Below are 22,163 nucleotides of genomic sequence, written 5' to 3'. Positions count from 1 at the left end.
TTCTTAGGAATTTTTTTTCTCCCATCCCTATTTCTATGCATGTATTCCATTTTCTATACATTTTATCTTTCATTTTAGATGATAGACGCAAGTGGTAATTATTTCACTCTGATGACATTTGGCAGCACAGGCTTAAATACAGCGCGTTAGAAGACATCATCGCCCTTGATATATGTCCATGAGACAACAAGAAAAGACCCTTGGGCAGTGCTCACATTTAAAAAACCTACATTTCAGCCAAACAAAGTCATTGGAAGCTTTACTTAGTCAGCAATTTCTCCACAATTTTTGTGTTCTGCCCAGACAAGTTTCATCTGAACCCAAGGAATAATGCCATATTTCAAACTGGCATCCACAAGCCTGAAATACAGAGGACCAGAGATTCTTTACTGCCTCTCCTGTACTGAATGTGCAGAAACAAGGCTACCCCACTGGCTTTTGTCAGAATCAAAATTTCTGGAAGTAGAGAGGCCTGTGAGAACTAGAAGCTGTGGTTGACGACAGCTTCTCTTCCTCCTGGCCAGAATTATAATCACTCCAGGATTCATTGATCAAGTACCAACTCTTGCATGCATGTGTGTGCATATATGTGTATGTGGCTTTGCTCATGTATTAGTTAAGACAATTTTTGTCCTTATAGAGACAAATATGTAGAAGATGTAGAGAAGATAGACAAAACTTTTGGACAAATGCATGTCAAGGGTGAGTCCAGTTTGGAGCACTGAGAGCTGGGGGAACATTTCCATAACTGTCAGAGTCAGGTTGGAAGAAACTCAACAAGAGATCATGAAGATAAGGGCTTTCAGGGAGGGTGACGGGACAGGAAGGCATTCCAGCAGAATGGAAGTGTGCAGGAGAAGACCTGGAAGTGCGAGTTGACCATAGGAAAGCAAAAATGGGCAAATCCAGTTCAGAGCATAGCTAGGAATGGAATCTTACAGCCTTAGAGCCTGACTCTGAAGTAGCACTGGAAAAAGTATTGAATGGAGTTAGATGACCTGAGTCATCCAGTTCGTAGTTCTGCTGCCCAGTTTCCCAGATGACCTTTTCTGAGTTATTTAACATGTCAGATATTCAGCTTATGCAGTCATCAAATAGAAATACATATCCACTTTTCTACTTCAAAGGACTGTTCTAATAACTTTTACTATGAGATGATATAAAAGCTCTTCATAAACTGTAAACCACTATCCCAGTGTAAAGCATAATTACAATTTGGTCTCTGCTGAGGAGAAAAATCCTTTCTCTTACAACTTTCATATATTGTTATCTAATATTCTCTTGACTATTTCCCAATGCTTAGAACTTGGATGGAGAGCCTGTTTTCTGATTATGAATTCTAAACATTTAAAAACTCTCTCATATCCCAAGTCAATCTTCCATCTATGCCTCTTTGAGCTATTTCTGTTGAAAGCTAGAAATGTCTCCTGTAGACATAGTGAACTGACAATCCTGGGCTGCCACCAGCCCATAACACATTATGTTTGGCCTATGGGATGTTTCTTTAAAAATGTTGAAATATGGGGCTAGCCCTGTGGCTGAGTGGTTTAAGTTCTCACACTCCACTTCGGTGGCCCAGGGTTTCGCTGGTTTAGATCCTGGGTGCAGACATGGCACTGCTCATCAGGCCATGCTGAGGTGGCCTCCCACATGCCACAACTAGAAGAACCCACAAGTAAAAATATACAACTATGTACTGGGGGGGCTTTGGGGAGAAAAAGGGAAAAGAAAATCTTAAAAAAAGAATTTATAAAAAAACGTTGAAATAGTAGTTAAAATTAAAAATTGAGACAACATTACATAAAAATATGGATTTCTGTGGGCCAGCCCCCTGGCCCAGTGGTTAAGTTCTTGTGCTTTGCTTCAGTGGCCTGGGGTTTGCTGGTTTGGATCCTGGGCATGGACGTGGCACCGCTAATCAGGCCATGGTGAGGCAGCATCCCATGTAGCACAACCAGAAGGACCTACAACTACGTACTGGGGGGCTTTGGGGAGAAGAAAAAGAAAAAACACAAAGAGAAGATTGGCAACAGATGTTAGCTCAGCTGCCAATCTTTAAAAAAAAAAAAAAAGAGAAAAAGAGAAACTACCAGGGGAAATGCAAGATGAACAAAAAATGGGTACATCCTTTAGATTAAAAAATATGTATGTGTGGATTTCTTGATTCTCTTGAAAAGTTGGAAAAGATGGCAGCCCTAGGCTTGCAGTCACACGTGATGATAATCAGCGGGCTCTCACTCTCAGACGTTAGACTAACTCCCTAGGCCTCCCCTCCAGCTTGGAGGCCAGCTAACATTTCCAGTGGCACTATCGTGCTTGAGTTTTTCCTTTCTTTACACAGGTCCAATTTCTGTCCTCTATGTTCCTGCTTGGCCCCTTGGAAATTTGAGTTTAAGATTGCTGGTCTCCTGAGAGCCATTAGAGTAATGAAGAACAGCTTATTTTCTTTTTGCCGAATAGACTGTCCCACTTCTCTGAATGGTTCATTTTCAGACACGCTTCCTGGAATCCTTACCTCCCAGAACTTCCTCCTCAGACATACTTCCATTGGCCAATGTTTCTCTTCAAATGGGACACTCTGAACTTGATGCACGCTCCACATGGGATCAGGCCAACCCGCAGGACGTTGAGACTGTAATTTCTCTTGGAAGGCACTCAACTGCAAATGATGCACCCTGAGGGCACCCGTAACTGTAGTAACTGTGACCCCCCCTCTCGTTCATTATAACACTACCCATTGTGACCTTGGTCACAGTGATCTAAAATCACCACATATTGCGTATCATCTCTACTTTTATCATTTATAAATTTTTATTTTATTTTCAGCTTTACTGAGGTATAATTAACAAATAAAATTGTAAGATATTTGAAGGGTAAATAGTGATTTGATATAGGTATACATTGTGAAAGGACCCCATCATCTAGTTAATGAACACATCCTTCACCTAACATATTTATCTTTTTTTGTGTGAAAACTAAATTCTACTCTCTTAGCAAGTTTCAGTAATATAATGCAGTGTCATCAACTACAGTCACCATGTTATACATTAGAGCCTCAGATCTTATTCATCTTAGAGCTGAAAGTTTCTACTCTTTACCATCCTCTTCCTATTTTCCCCACCCCCTAATTCCTGACAACCACCATTCTACTCTGTTTCTATGAGTTCAACACTTTTAGATTCCACATGTAAGTGAGTTCATACAATATTTGTCTTTCTCTGTCTGGCTTATCTCATTTAGCGTAATGCCCTCAAGGTCCATCCATGTTGTTGCATATGGCAGGATTTCCTTGTTTATGATGGCTGAATAATATTCCACCTTGTATGTACACACTACATCTTCTTAATCCATTCATTCTTAGACAGACACTTAGGTTGTTTCCATATCTTGGCTATTGAGAATAATGATGTGATGAACATGGGAGTACAGATATCTCTTTGAGATCCTGTTTTCATTTCCTTCCTTTCCAGAAGTGGGATTGTTGGGTCACATGGTAGCTTTATTTTTAAGTTTTTGAGGAACCTCCATACTATCTTCCATAGTTGCTGTACCAAATTACGTTTCCACCAACAGTGCACAAGGGGTTCCCTTTTCTCCACATCCATGCCAACCTTTCTCTTTTCTTTTTTATGATAGTTATTCTAACGTGTGTAAGGCAATATCTCATTGTGGTTATCATTTATGAATTTTAACCTAAATACAGGAACCTATATTTTTGCCTGATACATCTCCTGTTAGTGCCACTCCACTACTCCATCCTATTGACATCATCTAATAGGTGATTCTATAATTCACTGTATTAACACGCCCTCCAAGCTTTATGCCCTTGGCCACTTTGACTTGCTCGCCTCCTGAACTGCCATTAATCTGGAAATAATTAATAAAATTTGAATATGAACATGACAAGGAGGTGGAGAGAAAGTGAGGCAATTCAGAGTACAGGGGGCATCTTGAATCTGATTGTTGAATCATTAACAAACTTACAGAGATAGAGATTATTTTTAATATAAAAAGAAGAGAAAACTTTGGCAGAGACCTGAATATCGAATGTAGGTAATCTGAAGTAAAAGCTGGAGAGTCTCAGAAGAAGAAACTTACGGTGTTTTAGGTGAGAGAAGACCAAGGCTGCGGTAGGAAGGAAAGAACGAAAAGAGAGCAGGAATGCATTCTTGGTCAAAGGAATGCTCGTATGAAGAAATGGCAATGACAGATATGAGAAAAGTCCAATATTTCTTGCCTGAGAGGCAATTTATGATGAAAGAGGGTTATATGGGTAAACATAGACTCCAAAGACAGGGTCTGCCTTTCCTGTGTTTGTTTGAGTTTGTGAAAGCTCTCTTAGAAAGATGGTTATATGGGATCCACAAGAGGGATGAATTAAGGTCAATGGTCACCATATTCCGGGGTCCTAAGTGCTTGCTGTAGATACTGCGGTCAGAGGAGCTGTCATCAGCAGGAAGGATCCAGCGCCGGAAAACGAAAGGTGCGTTAGTGAAACATTTACACTATAAATTTATGTCTTTTCTTAGCTATATACTGTTTTTCTTCACATTCTGACCATGGGACTAAAGCCTAGATATTTAATTGAGGTAAAAAAGACTAATTTGGTGACGATGTTCCTCTTCCTACTACAGAGTGTGCAGTGGTTAATGAACAACTCAGGACCGCTCCTGGGTTAAGGTTCTTCTGTCCTCTGCCTTATAACGGACAAGCTTGTTTATTATTTTTTAAAAATATCCTAGATATACTCTTTCTTCTTCATTTATTTTCTTAGGGTGAATGTCAACTGGTAGCCAGTGATCTGCTGACTCTGAAATGCCCACTAATATTATTGCGCATAAACTGATAGCCAGAGTGGAGATTTGGTTGGCCAAGTGCTTGCATTGGGTCTCATAGGAGGTGGGGGCTGGGCTGGGGGAATGACAATATTTTGGGGCCCTGGATCTTTGTAGGCTCAAGAATTCAATTTTGTCAGCTCTCCGTGAGGTGAATAAGCCCTGGGGGTTTCATTAAAGGTAAGCAAATCATAAAAGACTCATTTTAAAACCATAATACCAATTTAATTAATAGTCAGATGGTTGCTGAGTAAGCAAGGAATTAGAGCAAGGGGATGTGGCTGATTTCTTGAGAATATTTCATCCAGCCTGTAGGGAAGCCTAGGAAAGCTTCCTTACTTCTTGACAGAGTATGCTTTTCTGGTGTTTGGATTGCTTGTGTCCGCCTTATCTAGCTTGTCTTTCCTCTGGGGCGTGGTGAATAAACACTGAAAAAGCTTTTCCTTTGTCTCTCCTTCTTTCCCTGTCCATGTAGTCAACCATCCAAGGAAAGGCAAACATTATCAAGGATATGTTAATTAAACCACGTTTTATTTTTTATTAATTGTAACTGTAGTTTCTTGGTTGAATTTTAGCGACCAACCTAGTTGGGAGAAATGCTTAGGAACTTCCAATTCAAAAATCTTCTACAACTTATCCTGTATGCTGCTGTATTTAGGGACTTTATACTCAAAAGGAGCAACCTCAGCCCACCTAGCCTCGAGAACCCACCCTGTGTCTATCCAGGGGACTTTAATTTGCTGTATGTAAATAGCTCAGATGATTCAAAGTCAAGACACCCATGCCTTGGTCCAAGTTTGTATCTATCTCAACGAACATGTCTGTGTTAAGGATTTTATCCATAAGTAATCATTAGATGAGGTTAGAGTTTTGGTTTCTAGAATCACTCAATACTCACCCAGCCCCACCTATGAGGGGAGAGCTGCAGAGAGAAGAGGAGATTCAAGGCTCTTTTATCTAATTGGTAGGTTTTATTTGGATTTCTGTCTGTTTTTCCCCTGAAGCTCTCAAGCAGCTGGTGTTGGAAAACAGGCCTGAGGTTGTGTGTGACTTGGATGGGCCTATGTGGCCATGCCCTGTTAAGGATAAGCAGGAACCTGGGCGTGGCCTAATGGAAAGGTAGTATGGAACAGACTACTGTCCTCTCCAAATGCATCACTGTGATTACTTTACAGCTTAGCTTAGTTTACCAAGAGACTGCACTGGGGTTTGGGTCAATAGTACCAGGTGGAATTAAAGAGGATTTGTTTGATTGATTTATCTCTGTAACCATATCTCCCTGAGAATCAGCTTAGAGCCATTACCCAGGATCCATATTTTGGCCACTTCTATATATCTTTTCAACCTTCAAAATATGACTAATATAGGGATATTTTAAGTTTATCAACTGAATAAAGAAAAACAAGCAACAACTGAGCATCTTCTGAATGTGAACCAATGTATCTCACCACCATGGAAGATATCAAGAAGCATAGGCCTTGAAGTTGCTTATAATTTAATTATTAAGAAAACATATTTGCCCATTCAATGGGAAATAGTTGATGAGGCAGATAATAATCCAAGGAAGGAGGAAGTCACTTTGGACTCATGGAAAGCTTCTGTAAAAAGGTGAGATTTAAGCTTGATCACCACAGATAAATATAATCTAGATAGGAGAAAAGAGACAGTATATGTGAGTCCATTCTCATACCAGTGGGGAAGCATTTCAGAGCCTCAGTTGGATGCGGTGAAAGGAGAAGTTAGTGGCGTGAATACTGAAGAACATGGAATAGAGGAAAATCCAAAATCCAGGATTAGGAACCAAGCATAGAATCTTACAGAAACATAAGTTTTAAAGGGCTAGTAAGAGTGGTTTAGACCAGGCATAAGGCAATGGGACCATAATTTGAGACAATAGGTGCAGCAGGTTAGAAGGGGTAGGAGGAATTCTAGAGCCTGAGGTCTGATAGAGTCTAGACTCTAGAGAGTTCTGGATGCTGTGATTCCCCAAATTTTCCACACACGTAAAAGCGATGAGATATATAACAGCACTTGGAGTAAATGGAAGAGGCCGCTCCTTTTGGAGGTGATGAGCCCCAGGAATCGGCCCTACCTGGCGATGCCAAGGGCAGAGAGGGCCTTCCCTATATGACCTATATATCTCATTTGGTATACATGAACTGGGAATTTCAGCCATGTCACACTGAGGCCTGGTTAAAAGTGTTTGGTTATGATCTTTGTTGTCGCTATTGTTGATTTTATTGGGCTCTTGGAGCCTCTTCAGTGAAGGATAAGGGAGCTGCCCTGGGCATTGAACTGTTAGGACAGGGCACTGTGGAATCCAGAGTGAGCAGGGTGCAGAAGTGGAAGAGTACCAGGTTGAGCCCATTGCCATTAGGGTGTCCATATGAAAGCTCACCGCCCATCAGTCAGGAGTATTGGGGAGGGGACTTCGCAGTGGGCTGGAGATAGGAATTCACGACCTTCAAAGTCCCTCCCACTAACAAGTCTATATAAAGGGATTATTGAGAATTCTGAGTGATAGAGTGATGGGACGAAAACTAGGAAGAATGAGCCAGGAGAAAGATACAGACTGGAGGAGGAAAATCTGCAGGGTGAGAGACCACTTAGGTTAAGGTTACCTGCATCCTTTTACCTCTGGAGTTATTGCAGCTCCTTGAGTCTATGTGCACTCATGCATTTCTCTATGAATGGATATTAAAAGTACAATTTCTATTATGTGAAGGTCCACAGATATTTTCAATAGTTTAAAAGATATGTTGCAAGGCTGGCCCAATGGCATAGTGGTTAAGTTGGCGTGCTCCGCTTGGTGGCCTGGGGTTTGCAGGTTCAGATCCCAGGTGTGGACCTGCACACTGCTCATTGAGCCATGCTGTGGCAGCATCCCATGTACAAAATTGAGGAAGATTGGCACAGATGTTAGCTCAGGCACAATCTTCCACAAGCAAAAAGAAGATTGGCAACAGATCTTAGTTCAGGGCCAATCTTCCTCACAAAAAAGAAAAAAAAATGTGGAAAAAATTAAAAGATACATTGCACTATAATTTACAGGCAGAAAAATTCTCCTTTTGTAAGTGTGCATTATATGAATTTTGAAAAAATATGGAGTTGTGTAACTGCCACCTGAATCGAGAGTTAGAATATTTCCATCCAGAAAGCTCTCTCACACTCTTTTGTAGGGAATTTCCTCCCCTCAGCCCAGCCCCTGGCAACCGCTGGTCTGTTTCGTGTCCCTGCAGTTTTGCCTGTTCCATTAAGTCATATAAATGGAACCACACAGTATGCAGCCTTTTGATTCTGGTTTCTTTCAGTTAACGTAATTCTTTTGGTTTCCATCCACGTTGTTGCGTGTTTCATTAATTTTTCCTTTTTAATTTATGAATAGTATTCATTTGAATGGATATACTATAATTTGTTTATCCATTCAGCACTTAGTGGATACTTCGGTTGTTTTCAGTTTTTGGAAATTGCCTCATACTTTTTAAATATAAGAAACAGTGTTCTTGGGGGCTGGCCCCGTGGCCGAGTGGTTGGGCTCGCGCGCTCCGCTGCAGGCGGCCCAGTGTTTCGTTGGTTTGAATCCTGGGTGCGGACATGGCACTGCTCATCGAACCACGCTGAGGCGGCGTCCCGCATGCCACGACTGGAAGGACCCACAACGAGGAATATACAACTATGTACTGGGGGGCTTTGGGGAGAAAAAGGAAAAAAATAAAATCTTAAAACAAAAAAAGAAACGGTGTTCTTGAAAAGATGGAGAACATATCTGATAACTGTAGGTGGTATATACAGACTGGAATAAGTTGCCCAAGAACTTAGAAATTGTGATGTGAGAAACACACCGTAAAATCAGCATGTAGTGGAAAAAAGCAGAACTATGCCAAATCACCTTATAGAGGTCCTTCACCTGGGGTCTACAAACTGTCATTGTCTGTGGGTAAAATTCAGGAAACCTGCCTTATTGGATGGAAAAAAATTACCTCTTTATTTATACAAATCTCTGACTGAAATTTAGCATAGCCTTAAATTATGAATGTAGACAGCAAACCAGAGTAATTATTAGCAGCACCTCTGACTTCGTCACCAGTAGTAATCAGACATTTTCATATACATTTAGTTGGATATATTTTAAATTATCCTTTATGCTCATCACTACTTTGAAATTATGGTAGTTATTAGACCTGATGCTAGATTTTGTAATTAATAAAGATGCAAACATACTAGAATTTGAAAAATATTTTGTTAGTGTCATTTCAATGTCACTGATTTCCTTTGTAATGCTCTATATTTAATTTTATGCACAATGGGGTTAAGAACCCGACAAGGAGACAAAATAGACCCCAGGCCACCATGGCTTGGCTGTAATCTAAAGGAATCGACTAGTATACATAAAGAAAGAAAATGGCAGTCATCCCTGAGGTTGGTTAGCAGTGGAAGGAAATAACAAGGAAGTTGTAGTGTTGGTTGTTTGGGCTGAAGATTTATAGTCTTATGGACAGGAATTTCTCTGGAGTGGGAAAGAGTGCTGCAAAGACAGAAAAAGGCTTCCTATGAATATAGAGAACAGATTAGTCATTCTGACCTGTGTGACTGCTGGATTTCTTTACTACACTGAAATTGTTTATTTACACATTAGCGTTTGTGAGCTTGGTTAGAGAGAGCCAATCTCTGAGGTTTCAGATGGAACAGTGGTTCTGAGCCTCCACAGTTGACTTTGGACATTGGTCGGCCCGTGTGAATAGGCAGATCACGCAGGTAACGCCCCCTAGGGAGAGGGCCATGTGAGCTCCACCTGCAGACACCGACCTCAGCAAAAGCCTTTCCTACAATGTCAACAATGGTAAGTGGGCTTGTACGGTGTTGCTGGTGTAGAAGGAAGGGATGGATTCAACAGACAGCGTTAAGTAGGATGCTGCTGGAGGGACAGGGTGTTAAGGAAGATGGAGGGGTCGAAAAGATTCTCCAGTTTAGAACCTAAGAAGATTAGAGAGGGTCTCTCTGACAGACAAGGGGGTGAATCAAAATACCAGCTGAGTAAACGGAAGATCTCCTTTTGGAAAGGGCAGCGTTAGCATATGTAAAGACAGAGGCCAAGGAGACAATACAAGTTTAACCCTAGTCAGATGTCCCTGCAACAATCATGTTTTCCTAAAAGAAAGTCCTTAGTGTCCTGGAAGAGGCCGCCCTGAATGAGTGGACCAGGAGAATGAAACAATGAGGAAATTCTCAGGTTGATCAACTTCGTCACTTAGAGATGGAGAAGTATGATTGATTTTTCCAGTTGACAGGACCCTCAGACCTGCTACATGAACAAAAGGGGTTGCCTACAAGTCAGCTTGCTCTGCTTCATCTCCATAGATGCAAACTCCTCCTTCTTCTCTCACTTTCCAGCCTTTCTGTTCATTTGTCCTCACTACCACATAGATCACTTCTCTGCCCCTTCCTTCCCCTGAGTCCCAGAAAACTTCAGCCCCATTGTGCCCAAATTCCCCTAGATCCTTAACCAGTGCCCCAAGAGCTCTCTCTGCTTCCTCATCTTAACTGAAACCTGGTTTCTCCCCATAACTGCACTGCTCTTGAGCTTTCTTCAGTGGTACCAGTTCCCTCATCTGCCCTGGAAGAGACCCTGGAGCCTTCCTATTCAGGATTCACTTGCCTTCCCTCCCAGCCTGTGTCTTGGGGTCAGTCGTTTCAATGTTTCTCTCACCAGGTACCCCAGATGTCCTATATCCTTAATCTTCTGCCATTTCCTCATCCTGGGTGTCCCCTCGCCATCTGATGGGAGAGCCCCTGTGGAAGGTGGCAATGTGCTAAGCTTGCTGAAGGGAAAAGTAACAAAATGATCTCGATTGTGCCCTCAAAACATTCACTTAATTCTTGTGTAACCCTCATTACAGCTTGATTATCCTTGTATCCATATCCATAACTTATTGACTCCTTGTTTCATTTTCTACCTGTTCCTAAAGACTTGCGTTAAATATTTAACCTTCATTTCTTTCGTGAGCTATTCTTTAAACCTCCTTTTGTTTTAGCCCCCCTTTTAGAAGAGAGTTCATTATTTCTTCTGCGTTACCCCCCTACTTTTCATCTTTCTGGACTAATGTTCCTACTTTGACCTTGATCTTAATTTATTTGCCTTCTCCTAAGGTTATCCATTGTCTATTCTTTGTTGTACTTTTACCCACTTTATCTCCACCTCTTTCTTTCCTTTATGCCTAAAAATTAATTCATGTTACCCAAGGTGGCACCTCCCTCCCATCCTTTGGCAACAATTCCACTTCTCTCGTTCCTATCACTGCTAAAGAGTGGTCGACCTTGCCACTTCTCCTTTCTCATCACGTGTGGTAGTGATGACAGTCTAGTTATCCTGCCGCTTCCCTCTTATAGGAGCTTTTTTTACTCCAAGGGTGCTGGTGTTGTTATCATCACTAAATCCAGAAGCATTCTGTCTGTCCTCTGTCTTGATTGTTTCCTCCCACAGCTCCTCTATCACCAACCATTGGGAAATCCATCTTTGTTCTTTCTGATCTGACTTGCCCGCTGATCTCCTGACCATTTTGGCATCCCAATAGTGCCTCTTGCTCAACATGCCTAAATTTGAACTCTGCATTTCCTCAAACCTTCTTCTCTTACCCCATTATTCTTTCTCCAAGTGGCATCACTTTTCTTCTGGTTGGTCAGGGTTAGAACCTCAGGATTTCTGCTTGAGTTGTCTTTCTCTTTAGTACCAGACTTAAAAAAGTAATATCAATTCCATTTCCAAAATATTTCCCCCATTTCCTATTTTCTGTTTCTGTAGCTGCCAACTCAGTTCAAACCTTCATTGTTAATTGTAGAGCCTTTTGCAATTATGTCCCAGCTGGTCTCCTTACTGCTAATCTATTTTCCATATAAGCTTTTCTATAAGCTACTGCCAAATTAATCTTCCTAATGCATACCTTTGATTACATCACCTCTCTCTTCAAAAGCTTTCTCTCACTCCCCATGGCCAGCCAAACAAAGTCGAATGTCCTTTGCTTGACATTCAGAGATGGCCAAGACGCGGTTCTACTCCATCTTCATTTATTGCTGTGGTCTTTCAAATACCTTGGACAGACCCTGTGATATGCCAGCCCTGTGCCCTTACCCCTCCTCATCCATTCTCCCTCGTGCTGCTAACCGCCTGAAGGAGAAACAAAGATTCCCAGAGGCTTTTTAGGGTGTGAAAGACAACCCGCTATGGAGGGCTGAGACCCAAGGTGGAGGTTTCAGAGAGGAGGAGGTTTCAGCAACCCAGGGGAGATGATGGTGAAGGCAGTGGTCACAGAGAGAAAATGCCAGATGAGAGACAGTTAAGGAGATAGAATTAAGAGACTCTGGTGACATGTGGGATGGGAATTGAGTGAGATGACAGAGCCAAGGATGACTTGAGTATTTTAGCGTGGGAGGCTAATTAGATATGAAATCATTCACTTATACGGTTATAAGAATATGAAAGAAATATGAACTAGATTCATATGGGTTGGATTCCAGCATCTGGAGGTCACCAATAGGTATTAACAATAAGAAGTCCGAGGATAGAACTGTGGGGTAAAGTAACATTTAGTTGTTGATAAAAGTAAGAGAAGTCTGCAACTGAAGTAGGCTTTTCCTAGGCAGAAGTTACCTCTCTCCTGTGAAGTGCAGTGGACCTCTCTTAAACATTTATGCCATTAATCAGAGTTGTTTGTATTCACAATTTCTCTTTTGTGGAGCATTGGTGTCTTGAGAGCAGAGGCATTGCCTTCTTACTTTATGTGTCCTCAGTCCCTGGTACAGGGCCTGGCACACGAGAAATGCCCAATAAATGCTTACTGAATGATTCCATAAATGAATGACCAGTCACCTTCAGTTGCAACCAGGTTTTACCTCCTCTCTTAGTGAGCCAATACCTGCATTGCCCTCTACACCCAACTTTTGGCGTTTCTAATGGCAGCTCAACAGCCTAACTGTCATCTTCCTTTGTTCTTGGTTGCATGTGCCAGACTAAGCCAGACTGAGTCTGAGCTCCAGTGCTCCTCATTTCTTCCCCCGACTGGAACCCTTGTTTTTCTGCCCACTCACCTGCACTCACCTTCCATGTTCACCCTGGTTATTTTCCATGGGCCTCTATCTGCCTTCTGTATTTGCCTGAGAATTCATTTCTTCATCTTTGATTCCAGACTCAAATCCAAAATTTTTTTTACTATGGTTCAGCAGGATGGGCAGAAGCCTTTTCCCCTGACATTTAATTACCTCAAAATGTGCATTCTAGAAGACAATTTCACCTAACTTACTTAGCTCAGGACAGATTTGGAAGCTGGAACAAACTGCTTTATTCTGAGGGTTTTGGATTTTGTTTTTTGTGAAGAAGATTGGCCCTGAGCTAACGTCTGTTGCCAGTCTTCCTCTTTTTGCTTGAGGAAGATTGTTGCTGAACTAGCATCTGCACCAATCTTCCCCTATTTTATGTGGGACCCTGCCACAGCATGGCTTGGTGAACGATGTGTAGGTCTGCGCCTGGGATCAGAACCTGCAAACCCTGGGCCACCTAAGTGGAGCACACAAACTTAACCCCTACAGCATCAGGCCAGCCCCTATTCTGAGATTTTAGATGGATCTTTTGTGTCTTTGGAGTCTGAGAAGCAACTTCTTCTTCCTTACCACACACACTAGATCACTGGTTCTTAAAGAGTTGGCCTCAGACCAGGAGTATCAGCATTCCCTGGGCACTTGTTAGAAACATAAATTCTAGAGTCCCACCCCAGACATATTGAATCTGAAACTCTGGGAGTGGGGCCCAACAATCTGTTTTAACAAACTCTTTTGGTGATTCTGATATGCCCTAAAGTTGGAAAACAATTGTCTTAGATGCGACTCATGCTCGGGAGTGAGGTTGGGCCATGGGTTCCAAAGTCTGGTTTCTTTAACAGCTCTGCCAACTCCTAACTGGGTAACCATGGCTAAGTTACTTAACATCTCTGGATCTTAGTTTTTTCCTCTATAAGATAAAAATTTTGAGTCAGCTGATCACAAATTGGAGTTGTAGTATTCTATGGCTCTGTGAACACCTGCAAAAACAGCAATACAAATTCTCATGATGCCGGTTAACAGGGCAGAGCTTCAGAGAGGGCTAGGCACATTAAAAGGGCTAGGCTGATGGGTGACCAGCTGCGTGGCTGGCTACCTTTAGTTTCCTCCAACCTTGCTCAGAAAACAATCTATTGGGCCATGTGTCTTGGAGGCAAATAAGAACCTCTTTGGCTCCTTGCCAAAGTTCTGTGTTGAGAGAGGCTAAGGAAATAATCTATGACATTTGGGTATTATTGAATCAGGGTCTCTTTAACAGGTATAGAAAGAACTATTTGCAGATATTAGTAGCTTAAGAAGGTTGGTACATGAACAACAATCAACCCAGATTTCAACAGGCAAAAGAATTACCCAAATAGTGGCTTAGTGCGCTGTGTTTTAGTTGCTTATGAATTCGGCGGAGGAGCTTGTTCGTTGTGTTCTCAATTTAAAGAGTTTAGACTACAAGGTCACTCTGAAAATGAATGCCGATTCTTTGCGTGAAGTAAACCATGTCATTAGCTGCCAGTGTAGTCAATACAATTCCCTTGGAACACAACTCAGCTTCTATTCTTTTAATGCATATTCATCCCAACACTATAACTCTTCAATTGGGACAAATGTTTGCATAAAAAACAAAATAAATGTATCCATAGCTTTATTTGAGTCAGTATAACCCCATTTGGCATTCTCCCCACTGCTTAGTTCTGAGAACTGCTCCAAAGTCATCATGAAGATAAGTGCTGTTGCTGGTGGATTTCAATGAGCAGTTTTCCTAGCAGCACATTTGCAGTGAGCCCACAGCATTGGCAATCTCTTACCCCCATCCTTGTGGTGCTGTGGGGCCCCCCTTGCATCAGGCCCATCTTCCTCAGTCTTTTACTGACTTAGCCTCCATCCAGAGACCTCAAGGGCTATCAATCCACCATCTGTACTTGGAGCTCCATGTTCATGACTCACAGCCCATTTTTTAAGAAGGTTACAGATATGAGTAAGTGGAACATGTCTGTTCACATTTGGTTTTTGAAATCTCTTTGTTAGCAGGGCCAATTGAGGGAATATTGATTAAAAAACTTGGCTGGAGCTCTTGTGTGCAGGAGGTAGATTGAATTTTTGGTGCCACCATTTTTTTAAGCCTTCCAAGCACTCTGTTATTCTAGGGCCATACCGAGATTTGTCCACACCTGCCCTGGCTGTGAGGGCTGCTAGGCAAAGAAATAATATTTCTCTTGAGAGGAAACATAGCAGAGTGGAAAATGCATGGACTTTGGAGTCAGAAAATCTCGTTTTGAGTCCAACTTTGCCGTGCACTAGCTGTTTTACCTGGGTCTTCTTACACAATCTATGAGGCTTAATGCCCGTTTCTGCTAAACGGTGATAAGAATAGCATCTACCTGTTAGGGAGGATTGACTGCAATGTGGATAGGAAGCACAGCACAGTTATTGGCACATAGTAATTCATAAATGTTGGTCCAGTTGGTAGAGGGGGATGGGGAGGTTGGCAGGCCAGCCTTAATTTCTGCTTAAGCAATTTAATCTTTGGCTCTATCTGTTGTGGATACTCTACAGAGAAAGTTGCAAGCCCATGGCTCTCTGTTCCCAGGTCCCAGCTTTTTGGATAGGAATCACTATATCACAACTCAATTTAAAACCCATTTCATTTTGCCCTGAATGCAAACATTGTCATCATAAAATATGGAAGTCCTGTCAGAATTTGGATGTTTATTAGTTAACTTGGTAGTTGCCTCTTGGATTATGAAGCAGGTAGAACTGTAACTATTAGGACATTCAGGTGATGTCTGTTTATTTTAGTGGGATTCACCATGCCGAATGGCTATCAAGCCCAATAGCTTGTGGAAATACAGGTAGTGAATTAGGTCAAAGAAGAAGAGAAGTCCTATTGTTTTTATGAATGCTGAGAAATGTGATGAAGCTTGGTGGTCTTCTCCTCCTAGCCATGCAAATCTGACACTCTGAATCTGCACCGAGGAGTGGGGAGGCTTGGGATTGGGCCTTGTTGTTTATTGTAAGCTAAAATAGAACTGTTTAATAATGTTTCTAGGCTGTGTGTGATTGCAGCTCCCAGCAAATAGGTCAAGGGTGACAGTTGCATCAGCAGCACTTAAACTTTGTCCTAGGCTTTGCGCCTTTGTGAATTCAGAAGCTTGTCCTTGCATGCTCAAAAAATATCCCTTCAAAGGAACTAACTCTGTGACAGGTTGAGTCCACAAATGGGGAATCTGGACCCTGGGCTCCAGTTAGCAGCATGTTGCCTGACCAGATGTGGGGAGACTTCAGCATTTGGTGTATGGCTCGGTGGTTCCAACCTTTTCTAATATGACTTAGAAATTCTTTTTTTTTTAATGTAAAAAGAAATCTTGGACCTGAACTTCTAATATCTACCTATTTAGAAAAAAAATCTATGACAACAAGTTAATAAAAAGTCAGAAATGCCTTGAAATGACTTTGTATTTTGTAAATCAAATGTGTGTGTGTGCTTAAAAAATAGTAACCCATTTGTGGATGAAATATCAACCAGTCACTGTCAATAGTCGGGTCAGGGATTGGCAGGCCCTTTGCAGTAACTACGAGGCCCCGGAGGCCCAGAGATGGTGGTCCTGACGGCCAGTGGTTACATCTGTGCCAGCTTGCTGGCAGGAGGGAGTTCGATCAGGGAGTCAGCGTGTATCTTGGGGTGAAGTGCGGTACCAGGTCTTCGTTGCAAGGCACGTTTCAAGCATAATCCTGTCCTCAAGCAACTAAAACCTCTTGCTGGGAGAGTGTATTAGGAACCAGGTTTGTACACGTGAAACCAGAGGCATTATAATAAGGAGCTGGGCTCATAGTTCAGACTAAAATTGCCCAACATGCTTGGGAAAAGGAGAGGTGCCAACGTTGGGTTGTGGCAATGAAGAAGACTGTGGAGGAGAGTTTTTTAGTGGAGACTAGAGTAAAATACGTTTTGAAGATCCAGAAAAGAAGTGAGAGAGAGAAGGAAGATGAGCGTTGAATTCTGAAATTTCCATGAATCTTTGCCTATCTAGACCCCATCTTTACTTTCTCAACATTCCCCTCTTCTCTCTCCCTTTTCTCTCTCACTACCCTCTTGTCCATCCTGCTAGCTTGGGGTCTCTGTGACTCGTTAGTACCCCCAGCAGAGAATGAAGAGAAGCAGAGAGCAGGGGACTCTTCCACAAAAGGGTATGTTGAGTCAGGCACGGTGTGCTCCAGCCTTAGCTGGGAGTCCAGATTAAGGTGGGATCCTGGGAAGAGGGACCCTGGGACCATCCAGGGACTGAAGTCCCCAAGCTCACAGCTCAGTGTTTAGGACCCTCAAGACAATTGCTCTGGAAACCCACTCTAGCTCCTTCCTGCTAGTTTCTTCCTGGTTTTGCCTTGCAATTATTGCATTGGATGCTTTTCCCTGAGCAGCTTTTAGAGCCAAATCAGAGATTAAGATTCAAACCTTGGAGGCAGCCAGCCTGTGCTCTGGCCTGGGCTCACAGGAAGGGGTCTGCGCCATGCCTGCTGTGCTTGCCCAGACTTCCTCCAGCCCGGAAGTGGCCTCCTTGCTTCCTCTGGGGCTGTACACATGGGCTGTGACTGTCGGAAAAGGAGTGGGCTTGGGAGTCAGGAGCTATTGGGGAATAGGGAACATCCTTGGGGCCCTGGTACCATGTTTGATTGGATTCTTGGCTGAAATTTGACATTCAAAGCCATCAATGTTACTTTGCTTGTTCTTTCAATTTAGAGCTTAGACTTTCTGGAAAAGCAGTATAAAAAAATGGTGCAAATGAGGTTGGGGGATTAACTGGGGATTTCAACATTGGTTGATTCCCTTTAAGAAGGATAATCTGGACTTGAATGTATAAGGGTTGCAATTTCAAGTCTTACACAGGCTGCAGGGGGCCAAACTGGGAAAGTGAAAGCCAGCAAATACAAAGGAAATGATGTATACACAAAAGGAGATGGGTCTCGCCATTAGAGCTCAGGAAAATTGGTCTTCTCATCATGGCTCCCTGTTACTCTAGGGCTGGGGCTGCTTGATCAATGGGGTATCGGGGGTGAGAGGCTCCTAGAAACACTCCTCTCCTCAAAGAAGACAGAACAGGCTCTCATTCAGTGCTGTCTTGCTGGGAAGTCATTGTGGCTGTGAACCTTTTTGGATGTTTGTATCTGTTTACCTCTGGGACTCCTTTCATTCATTAGCAGGATTCATTGTTCTCTGTTCTTGCAGAGAAAAATCTCCTTAGGCAGTCACAGCATATTGTTAAATTGTTCCCAGTATTTCCGTGCCTTTGCCATCCCAAGTTGAAGACAAGCTGGGGTCTCCTGGAAGTGGATAAGGGTGGCACAGAGCAGAGGAAAGAACATGGGCTAAGGGTCAGATAGACCTGCATTCAAATCCTGCCTTTACCACCCTCCAGGTGAGTGGAGGAGTTTCTGGTTCCTCTTTGGTAAAAGGAGATGCTAGTGCCTGCATCTTGGAGATTGGTAAGGATGGGAGGAAACAACGTATGGGAAGCACTGGCTTAACCAAGAACCAGCATTGAGTAAATGCCTCCTTTCCTTTTTTCCCTTGAACGGCTTCTCATAACACCTAGTTTCAATGTGTTGCCTTCCTTCAGCCAACCCTTGTTCCTCAGCTGCAGAATTATAGAAACCTAGAACGCCTGGCCTGGAAGGCACCTAGGCCGTCTCCAAGTAGAACCTCCCCACTTTACAGATTAAAAAACTGAGGCACAAAGTGGTGCAGCAGCTTGTGTGGGGTAATATCCAGCAGGCATCTACTGAGGACTTGTCTAGTGCTAGGCATTGCACATTGAATGCTCACAATGGCCTTGCGAGATAGTTACTCTGTTCGTCAGCCTTTGATAGATTCGAAGTGAAGAAAGATTTGGTCAGTTAACCTGCACTGTACCACTCAAGGCCTCACAAATCTTCAGTGAGGAAACTAGAGCTGTGACCAAAATAGACTCTCCAAGTTCGACCTTTCTTCTGTTCAAGGATGCCTTTCCAACACCCTGAATAGGACAATCTACCTGAAGGTTATTATGCATTCTTTGACATTGAGAATGGTCCTTAACTAAATCCATGAGAGCATCATCTACCAGAGAAACATCTAGGAATTTTTTTCAAAATGTTTTGAAAAAAATTAATAGATTATTTTTAGAGCAGTTTTAGGGTTATAGAAAAATGAGTGGGAGTACAAAGAATTCTCATACACCCCCTCAAATTCCCCAACCCACAATTTCCCCTGTTATTAACACCTTGCATTAATATGGTACATTTGTTACAATTGATGAGCCAACATTCATACATCATTACTAATTAAAAGTCCATACTTTACATTAGTGTTCACTCTTTATGTTGTATGTTCTATGGTTTTGACAAATGTAATGATGTGTATCTACCATTATAGGATCAGAGCAGTTTCAGTGCCCTGAAAATCCTCTGTGCTCTGCCTGTTCATCCCTCTTGCCTCCCCAACCTCTGGAAACCACTGATGCTTTTACTGTCTCCATAGTTTTGCCTTTTCCAGAATGTCACAGAGTTGGAATCATACAATATGTAGCCTTTTCAGATTGGCTTCTTTCACTTAGCAATATGCATTTAAAGTTCTTCCATGCCTTTTCCTGGCTTGCTTGCTCATTTCTCTTTATGGCAGAATGATATTCCACTGTGTCGATGTACCACAGTTTATTTATTCATTCACCTATTGAAGGACATCTTGGTTGCTTCCAAGTTTCGGTAATTATGAATAAAACTGTTATAAACATTCATGTGCAAGTTTTTGTGTGGTAGAAATGGTTTTTGATTGGCAGATAGAATAATTGGTCCGGCTTTAATAATAATCTTAAATTCTCCAGTTGTACTTATTTTAATCTGACGCGCTTCACCTACCACACAGAGGGATCCCTCGGTTCCCCAAGCACATACTCCTTTATTTAAAGAGGAACAATGCATATCATTTAACGGGCAGAACTGTGGGGCTTGGGAACCTCTTGGGGCCAAAGTTCACACAATGTCCCCTTGGGCCCCCAGACTTGATTAGACTTAGGGGAACACATCACTCCCAGAAACAATCAGCAAGCGTGGAACCTTAAATGTGGTGGACTCTGGAGCCCTGCGGGACATTCATGGCACTTTGGGCATGGGCAAGATTCTTAGTGACTTTCAATCCCATTGTTCCTTCTCCTAAAGATGGCTCAGGAAAGAACGATCTCAACAGCTAACGCTCTCCAGAGCACAACCAAGTGAGAGCAAATGTGAGAACTGGTAGGAGAGACTTTGTGCATGCGTGTGTGTGTGTGTGTGTGTGTGTGTGTCGTGGTGGGAAGCTGGGGTCGGTGCTAGGGAGGCACAGGGGATATACTCCACATGTAGACCAAGTGGGAAATACCTGAATTTTCATGTTGTCCTGTCACCATTTAGGCAAAGGGGCTGTGGAGACTGTCGCACGTTTCCCAACCACCCTGCTGACTCAGTCCCTTTCTTTCGCTTAAGGGCCGAGATTTGCAAGATTCTCATGTTCTACTTCCTCCTATTTTTACACAGCCATTTCTTCTCCTCTTACCTAAGATCAAGCTTTTATTTGCCTCCATAAAAAAGCAGCTGCTAGAGAGAAGTCCACCGGACAGCCACATTAGTGATGGCGATATGTTTGTTTTGAAGCATTAGGTTTTTCATTTTATTATTACTTTCCACTCTTTTTGATAATCTTAGTCAACTTTAAATGCAAATAAAAATATGTTCCTGTGGCCATTTGGGAATGATTTTCTTGGGTGACTGAAACAAAATACCCCTTTCTTTAGTTGCTAATATTGGAAATAAGGGAAGGAATTGAGGTGAGAGAAGGCAAAAATAAAATGAGGCAGACACTTTTTTTCTAGCATTATGGATGAAACAGCCCTGGTGACACACGTGTTCTAATAAGCCAGGAGTGAAAATGCACTCGCATACATGTCTACATTTATAAGCCTGGGTGTCCAGGTGTGGTTTAACACTTGGAAACAACTACATAAAGGGGCCCAATCAGAGATGGGGTAGCAGGTGAGTACAAGGGTTGTGGTGGGTGGGAGGTGGGCCCACACGAAGGGGCAGCTCTCAGAGCCACTTGATATCAATTCCGGGGGCAGAGAGGTGGCACTGTCAACCTTGGCAGACCTACCTGCTGAGGCTGGCGCTTCATAGCAGGTTTAGGTGCAGGTATAGACGATGAGGAATTGCTTGCTGGCCAGGCCCTGTCCTTCTCTGCCTAGACAAGGCTGTCGGGATAATTTGTGTGCAGGTGTATTTCATGTCAGAGCTGAAGCCAAGATGGAGGACCTCGACCAAGAAAGAGGACTGACAAAATTCATGCACCAAGATTCTGCTTACTTTCTATTGTGAAGTATATTTATGTACAAATTCAAGGCCAATTGGATGCCTTAACTATCACTTATAAATAATGACTGGGATTAGGGTTTAGCTTTGAAATAGATGGCAGTTAAATTCCCAACTGTGCCTACAGTGGAAATTCAATTACGTTCTCTATACTGATAATGACAGTCTCTAGCACATAGTAGAAATATGCTTTGTTGAAAGCACTGTCCATTGGCAGCTGTATTAATCACTGCAGAAGCCCTCTGTGCAAATGAATACATGCCTAGAGTTGATACAGAAGAATGTGTAGGACTCTAATGAGTTTCATATTATTCCTTCTCTGGGCATTGGTAGGCCTGGGTAGACTTGCTCAGAGATCGTACACAATTAAGTTAAAGGGGCTGTGACGGGGTAGTGAATTCCTTGCAAAACTGACAATGTTAAAATTGAATCAAGCTTAGCTGTAACTCTGCATGTCACAGAATGCCTGGACAAGAGTGGCTTGAACAACAGGTGCTTCTCAGCTCCCCTAAGAGGGGTCAAGCCATAGGTGGTTGCAGGTTGTCTCAGTCCCTTACGGTGTCACAGCTCTGCATTCAGCTTCTCTGCGATTCTCCTGGCTTTCCCCTCAGGCTCTCAGGGTGGCCACCTCAGCTGTCCCCATTGTGTCTTCCTACAGCAGCAGATCGAGGCAGTAGAAGGGCACTTCTGTTTATCAGGTAGCAAAGTCTTTCCACAGATTTCCCTATGAGCCTATTAACTAGGATCAGGCCACAAGCCCATGTCCTGGAGACAAGGAGGGTAGTAAAGCTGGGGTCTGGCACTTTTGGCTTTTCAGCCAGAAAGAAAAGGTCCAAGGCAACGGCAATTGTGAGGGCGAGTGACAGTGTTGGCCAC

At 42.7% G+C, this 22,163-nt stretch overlaps 1 long non-coding RNA gene across 1 annotated transcript in view; it reads left to right on the top strand.

Annotated features, from left to right (window-relative positions):
* Window positions 1–4,038: 4,038 nt before the first annotated feature.
* LOC138915279 (uncharacterized) overlaps window positions 4,039–22,163 on the top strand; it is an 81,094-nt gene continuing 62,969 nt past the window's right edge. Inside the window, exon 1 of the long non-coding RNA XR_011420988.1 lies at window positions 4,039–4,483. This is a non-coding gene — a long non-coding RNA (uncharacterized lncRNA). The remainder of the gene's footprint in view (window positions 4,484–22,163) is intronic.

The sequence above is a fragment of the Equus caballus genome, chromosome 8 (assembly GCF_041296265.1).
Source record: "Equus caballus isolate H_3958 breed thoroughbred chromosome 8, TB-T2T, whole genome shotgun sequence".
Lineage (NCBI taxonomy): Eukaryota > Metazoa > Chordata > Mammalia > Perissodactyla > Equidae > Equus > Equus caballus.
The sequence above is the reverse complement of the archived record's forward strand: the minus strand, read 5'-3'. Positions and strand labels throughout refer to the sequence as shown.